Source organism: Nelusetta ayraudi, unplaced genomic scaffold (genome assembly GCF_046127955.1).
Source record: "Nelusetta ayraudi isolate G7.1 ecotype Tasmania unplaced genomic scaffold, CSIRO-AGI_Nayr_v1 ptg000005l, whole genome shotgun sequence".
NCBI classification, from domain to species: domain Eukaryota; kingdom Metazoa; phylum Chordata; class Actinopteri; order Tetraodontiformes; family Monacanthidae; genus Nelusetta; species Nelusetta ayraudi.
Window position 1 is genome coordinate 5,477,501 of NW_027466055.1, and position 7,500 is coordinate 5,485,000.

Genomic DNA, 7,500 nt, shown 5'->3' on the forward strand with positions numbered 1-7,500 from the left:
AAACTGATTTTTTTTTGTCAGAATCTGTTGCCATGCTAACGTTAAGAAACCTGTCAGGTGACTCATTTATCATCACCATAACAGCAACAGTGATGTTTTTTTCAAATGTGTGTCTGTTTTAACAGATGGCTTTGAGGTGGCGATGAACGGCCAGTCAATCTTCTCCAAGAAGAAATCTGGCCGGTTTCCCACCAGTGAGGAGGTTGGTGTGTTTTTAAGTTGTACTTTCATGCAAAATGGATTCCCACACACCGAGGAGGCTATTTAGCACCATGTTAAAAAAAAAATAATAATAATAATAATTGGGCGGAGCGTGAGGAGTCATGAGTTGGGGATGATGTTCATAACTGTAGAAAGAACAAGCAAAGACTTGGGTGTATCAAAGAATTCGAGATGTTTCAATTAATGAACAATGTTGTGCTTTGCAGGTGGTGCAAAGCGTGAAGGCCATGATGCCTCGTCAACAAAACAGATGATAAAGGCCAGAAGATGGAGGGTCAGACAAACACAGGTTGACCCACGTTTGCCTGTTGTTGTCTGTCACGGCCTGACCGCCTCACATCCTCCATCTTCTGACTCGCAATTATCCATGAAACCAACAAAAAAAATCACAGCGATTCAACCATAGCACCGCTGAAACCCCAGGACCTGGACCCGGACCCGATCTGTGCTTCTGTTTATGAATGTGCTCACTGAAAACATAATGGTGTGTACACGATGCAAGTGTAGAAGCCGCAGACTGGAGCCTGGACCCATCCTTTTATCCGCTGAAACCCCAGGACCCGGACCCGATCTGTGCTTCTTTTTATGAATGTGCTCACTGAAAACATAATGGTGTGTACACGATGCAAGTGTAGAAGCCGCAGACTGGAGCCTGGACACGTCCTCTCATCACGTATAAAACTGCAGTTATTCTTGACTGGAAAACGAAACAATAAAAACAAAAAGACCAATTTGGCCCATAATTAAAGGAGTACTTTGTTGCATTGTGTCTATTTTCTTGCATTTCAGGCTGTTACACCTGAGATATTTGATGTACATTGAGTGCTTAAGTGCTTGAGCAGTTGAAGCGAGACTTTAATAATCAATCTGGGACAAAAGATAAGCTTTTCAAAAAAAATTGAAAGTGCTATATCAACCTGAAATGCCCTGAGATGACTGTTCAATGATAGTTCATTATGAAAACGGTGGGAGTAGTGCAAATCTCAAATTGTCCAAAAAATGAAAAAACAAAACAACAAAAAAAAAATCATTTTTTTCAAGGCTAAAAACTATTAAAGTCCCATAAACTCTCAGGGACAACCGTTATGATAGTTTAACACGAGAGTTAAATGCAAAATCTCATCATGTCTGAAAGTGTAAAAACAACAACAACAACAACAACAACAACAACAAAAAAATGACACATTATAGTAAGTAATTTTTTAGCTGGTACAAAAAAAGCAACAAAAAAACTTTAATCAACAAGAAACTCACTGAAATGCAGTTCCACTGTTCTGCCACCAGATAGAGCTGAGAGACAGCGTTCCTTTGCGCAAACCTCGTTAGCCATAGTTAAACAATTACTCACTGACAGCTCTCCCAGCCTATTGACTGTGTCGAGGTGCTGTGAAGCTCCTTGAGAAGTCATGTTGCAACACTTGCTTTCAATCATCCTGCCCTCCAAGAATGAGAAAGGACCGGGCAGACTGGGCCGCGATTTGATTGGTTCATGCCAATGAAACAACCGGAAAAAGGTGCCTTGCCCTCTCCAGGTCGGTGGAGAGAGCCTGCCTGGAGGTGGAGGAGTTCAAGTATCTCACAGTGAGGGGAAGATGGAGCGCAAGATTGACTGGCGGGTCGCTGTACCGATCTGTCATGGTGAAGAAAGAGCAAAGCCGAAAGGCGAAGCTCTCGATTTACCAGTCGATCTACGTTCCCACCCTGACCTATGGTCACAAGCAGAAGAAATTAGTTTCCTCTGAAGGTTGGCTGGGCGCACCCTGAGGGACAGGGTGAGGAGCTCATTCACCCGGGAGGAGCTTGGAGTAGAGCCGCTGCTCCTCCACATTGAGAGGGGCCAGCTTTGGTGGCTCAGGCATCTGTTTCAGATGCCTTCTGGTTCTGGACGTCTCCCTGGAGAGGTGTTCTGGGCATGTCCCACCGGGAGGAGGCCTCGAGGAAGACTCAGGGCACGCTGGAGGGACTACCTCTCTCGGCTGGCCTGGGAACGCCTTGGGGTCCCGCCAGATGAGCTGGAGGGATCTGTCCGAGGGGATCTGTCCCAGAGCACCGGCACCCCCCAGGGCTGCGTTCTGAGCCTCCTGCTATTCACCCTGACGACCCGTAACTGCCGCCAAGGTTCCACACCAACCACATCCTGAAGTATGCGGACGACACAACATTTGTGGACCTCATTCAGGATAACAATGAACAGGCTTACTGGGAGGAAGTGAAACATCAGGTGCACTGGTGTAGGGTGAACAACCTGGTCCTGAATGTCGACAAGACGAAGGAGATCATCGTGAACTTCAGAAGATCCACACCCCCCTCCACATCAACAACACAGCTGTGGAAGTCGTGAGTAGTGTGGCAAGGCGCAGAGGGTAATAGCCATGCGCACTTAACCATTCGGCCAAAGGGATATCCCCTAGGCCAAGTAGCCAGGGCGCATGATCAATTGGAGGCGTAGTGACAGGACCGCCACTGTCACAGTAGCACCAAGTTCTTGGGGGTGCACATCACCGACAAACCTCAGCTGATCACTCCACACCTCCTCCCTGGTGAAGAAGGCACAGCAGCGCCTACACTTTATTCTGTCGATGCTATTTTATTCTACCACCATTCTAGCTCCAGATATTTTCTATTTTTCTATTTTCATATTTTAAATTGTACAGTGTAGCAAAAGATTGCTGCACTCTGGAAGCCGAGTAACAACACTTCATTGTACATGAGATCACTGTGGTGTTTTTTTTGCAAAGGCAATAAAGACAGTCTAAAGTCTAAAGTCCAGTGATCAGTCTGGAATGTTTTGTGATTTGTTACCAGAGTAGAGTGGGTGGACAATATATCCCAGCAGGCCCTGCCTCCACCAGGTGTGGCTGTCTAGTATAATTGACGGTGAACCAGGACACTGGGCATTGTTCAACTTCTCTCTGCTCAAAAAGGTTCGTCGCTCCACATCGACCACAAATCAGCCGGTAACCATGAGTGTGGTTATTTATTACGGGTGAGTGCGACTCTTAAAGCGTGTATTGTAGCTGAACGCGATCATCTGATTTATTTCACACTACATATATTAAACAGAGTTATTGCAGTGTATTAATTTTTGAATGATTGTTTTATCATTGCTCATATTTTGTATTATTATTATTATTATTATTATTATTATTATTATTATTATTATTATTATTATTATTATTATTATTATGACTGAAGATTTATTATTTATTATTTTTGTTTTAGTCATTCCCACAAGGTAATGGTTCCTACCTGGCACGTGTGTCTAGGGGGACATTTTATGTTGGGGGAGGGGATTCGGCATTGTGACGTGTGGATGAAAAAAAAAGTGCAAAGTTCTTCCTGATACTGCTGTTGCCGTATTGGCCGACAATAAACCGAAGGCAAAACCCACTGTAGCCCGATTATTACCCAACGCCAAAGACACTAGAGTGAGAGTGGCCAGGAAAAGATTCCCCTGTGGAAAGAAACCCAGAGCAGATCCAAACTCCAGAGGGCGCTCAGCTGCTTAGAGAGACATGGAGAGAGAGAGAGAGAGAGAGAGAGAGAGAGAGAGAGAGAGAGAGAGAGAGAGAGAGGCCAGAGTGAGTTACAGGGTGAACGACAAAGCTCTCATAATATAGATGTAGATGTATACAAATAAATAATTCAAATATAGAAATACATAATAACATAAGTATAAGTATACGAGATGTATCAATATAAACATGTAGGTGTAATATAGATAAATGTTGTTGTGTTGTTGTGTTGTATACATGTATACAAGTTATTGTGACAGTTGACGGTGCTGTCACTACGCCTCCAATTGATCACGCGCCCCGGCTTCTTGGCCTTTTAGCGTGCATGACTGTTACCCAGGAGTCTGGGGTTCAAAGCCCGTCCGGGCCGTGTTCACCTTGCCACGTTATTATAACATTTAAAATGGGCTTAAATGTAAAGGTCAACAAAAACGTTTACGTCTCCTCTGTCGGAGTGAAGTTGCACAAGGAATTACTTTTTTTTTTAAAAGGAGAGAGTGAGAAAACTCTAGTGTGTGTTTTTTATTCAAATACATCAATCATTTGCTTACCTTGCTTGGTTCATGTGTTCTCCTTTTCCTGTTTGCTGTGTGTGCTGCAGTCAAGGATGACAGTATAATGGGCACTTCAGCCAGTTGTTCTACTACCTGAGTTCCATGTTCCCTGGGCTGCAGGTGCAAGGCTACCAGAACACACCAGGTACGCGGTCACGTTTTTGCGTTCTTCTGGTAAAGAAAATAAAAACGTCAAAAAAGTGATCAATTGTACGGAAGCGCATTGCTGCCACACTAGAAAGAAGAAGAAGAAAAAAAAAAAACAGGTCTCAGTTTCACGTTGTCACGTGAAACTATTGCGTTTGCAATAATGTTCACGTGACAACATGAAACAATCGCTTTATTTCGTTGTAACTTTCACGTTATAACGTGAAACCATCGCGCTATTTCGTGATCATTTTCAAGAAATGACGCAAGAGTCCAATAGTTCACGTTAAAATTTTCTAAATCATCTCGTAAATACGTGAGACTGTCGCATTATTTTGTAATAATTTTCATGGTAAAACATGAAAGTCTCACACCACACTGAGCCTTGTTATTTTCCATTTTGCAAGCCTGTCTAAACAAAAAAACATTTTTGATCAGAATCTGATGCCACGCTAATGCTAAGAAACCTGTCCGGTGACTCGTTTATCATCGCCACAAAACAGCCACAGTGACAGTTTTTCAAATGTGTGTCTGTTTGTTTCAACAGACGGCTTTGAGGTGTGCGTGAACAACCAGATGATCTTCTCCAAGCATGCGTGTGGTCGGTTTCCCACCGTCGACGAGGTCGGTGTTTTGACATTGTGCTTTCAGGCAAAATTGGTTCCCACAGGCCAACGCGGCTATTTAGCACCAACTTAAAAATAAATAAAGAAATAAATGAATAAATAAATGAATAAATAACATAAAAAGCAAAGTAACCAATTGGAATGCACAAAAATCTGTTCTGACCTCATTGGACTGATCCATTTTTTTTTTTTTTTTTTAAATAATCGTAACTTTGGTTGTCCCTACTTACTAAACAATTTTCACTAAGGTGCGACAAAACACTTATTTTTAACACTTATTTAGATATGTATTAACTTAATATATGTTTTTTTGCACTCTTTTTAATTCCTCTCTTTGCACTGTTTAAGCTGTTGTCCCATGCAAAATTTTCTTCTTCTTCTTCTTCTTCTTCTTCTTCTTCTTCTTCTTACTCCTAACCTCACACAGCAACTGGATCGCTCAGATTCACTCCTTTAAAATCTTTCTATTAATCTAAATTCTAAATTCATCTTTCTCAGAGTGAGAATCAAAACGTCTTCAAGTTAGTGAAACCAGCTGAGATTTAACGTCAACAAGCTACAAGGTCCCCAATGACGCTTCTGATACTTTTAGCTGCAGGACATTTAAGTAGTTGACGATTCACGAGTTGTGGATGATGTTTGTAGCTGTAGAAAGAACAAGCAAGACTGAGGTGTATCAAAGAATTCAAGATGTTTGAGTTTGTGGCGAAGTGCTTAATGAACAATGTTGTGCTTTGCAGGTGGTGCAAAGCGTGAAGGCCATGATGCATCGTCCACAAAACAAATGATAAAGGCCAGAAGATGGAGAGTCAGACAAACACAGGTTGACCCACGTTTGCCTGTTGTTGTCTGTCACGGCCTGACCGCCTCACATCCTCCATCTTCTGACTCGCAATTATCCACAAACCAACAAAAAGATCACAACGATTCAACCATAGCACCGCTGAAACCCCAGGACCTGGACCCGGACCTGATCTGTGCTTCTGTTTATGAATGTGCTCACTGAAAACATAATGGTGTGTACACGATGCAAGTGTAGAAGCCGCAGACTGGAGCCTGGACCCGTCCTCTCATCACGTATAAAACTGCAGTTATTCTTGACTGGAAAATGAAACAATAAAAACAAAAAGGCCAACTTGGCCCATAATTAAATGAGTAGTTTGTGGCATTGTGTCTATTTTCTTGCATGTCCAGCTGTTACACCTGAGATGTACTCAGACATACTCAAACAATCGTCGTCAGAGGGAGCGTTGGGAAACATCTTGAGGTGATGGGGATTTTACAGTGCCAAAATTAATTCAATGAATGCCCGCCTCCTTAACAACTAATTAAATGAGCCATTTTCCCCCTTTGCATAGTGGAAACAAATGCATATATTCATACTTCAGTTTGAATCTACCAAACATAAAGAAAGCGTTGACTTTTTGAATGGTGTCAACTCAAACTCCTTTTTCAACGCGCGATCAATGCCTGCTTCACACCCGTCACTGCGCTCATTCTGTATTTGCACGATACTCTGAAGTAGTCTGATACTTTCTCTCTGCACGTTATCCTTACACAGTGGGCCACAGAGTAGCAAAATTCAAAATGCCGTGCCATGTGTCCCATGTGTTGTGAGATTAGACACTAAAGCTACCGAGAGCGGAGAATGACAGTGGCAAAATGTGTGTAACCTGCGTATTGTGGTTCTCACTGGCAGAGTGAAACGGTGTCAACAGGAAACACAGGTTGGCACACGACAAGCACGGTCTTCACCCCGTCAGGTGACAGCTGCACTGCACCGTGTGAGGGTCTCGCAAACTTATTTATTACGCTGGAGCGGCCAGAACAGGTCTTCAACATCCTTTCTTCAGTATCCTGTTACTTCAAACCCTGCACGCATGCTTTGGAAGAGGCAGCTGAGAAGACAGGTTTTCCTGAATGCAGTCTGCAATGTGTGATCATTAGGGTCACAATTTAAGAAGAGGAAAATATTTTCATACATCATCAATTTGATTTAGCACATGCAGTACTTGGTGGAGTTGATGCATGTAAAGGTGCACAGGTATTTTTTTTATTTTATTTTTTTTAATCATCTTAGGAAGGAATTCATTCCTTGTTCACTGTGAAGACGGCCTCGCCGTGCTGCAAAGAAAACCAAGGGTCAGTCTGCGTTCTGTTTTCCAACTTTTTTTATTAACAAAAAAGTGAGACATAAAAGAAAACAAGGTAAAAAAAATATAATGCTCAAGAGAACTCTGAGAGGGAACGAATGAGAGCTGAACTATTTGCTCTAAGAACACGTTTGAAGACAGTTTGTTCCGTCGTAGCACCATCGGACCTGCTGGACCAGAGCCGATGAAAAACTTCATGGAGCAGTGGGACAGTTAGAAAAAGAGGGGCCACCGTTTACAAATTCATCTCATATAAAATATATTAATTTGTACATTGTACACA

General features: G+C 42.6%; 1 protein-coding gene and 2 long non-coding RNA genes across 3 annotated transcripts in view; 2 read left to right on the top strand and 1 right to left on the bottom strand.

Annotated features, from left to right (window-relative positions):
• Positions 1–973, top strand: part of LOC142904801 (uncharacterized) — a 2,501-nt gene extending 1,528 nt beyond the window's left edge. The window contains exons 3-4 of the long non-coding RNA XR_012929454.1: positions 126–202; positions 429–973. This is a non-coding gene — a long non-coding RNA (uncharacterized LOC142904801). The remainder of the gene's footprint in view (positions 1–125; positions 203–428) is intronic.
• Positions 974–3,056: 2,083 nt separating this feature from the next.
• Positions 3,057–6,219, top strand: LOC142904806 (uncharacterized). Its single transcript, XR_012929457.1, has 4 exons — positions 3,057–3,208; positions 4,339–4,436; positions 4,986–5,062; positions 5,805–6,219. It is a non-coding gene; the product is annotated as an uncharacterized LOC142904806 (long non-coding RNA).
• Positions 6,220–7,217: 998 nt separating this feature from the next.
• The window catches only part of LOC142902133 (guanine nucleotide-binding protein subunit beta-5b-like), a 17,388-nt gene continuing 17,105 nt past the window's right edge, over positions 7,218–7,500 (bottom strand). The window contains exon 15 of the mRNA XM_076046977.1: positions 7,218–7,500. This exon is cut by the window's right edge and continues 664 nt beyond it. The gene's annotated coding sequence lies outside the window, so the exon portion shown is untranslated.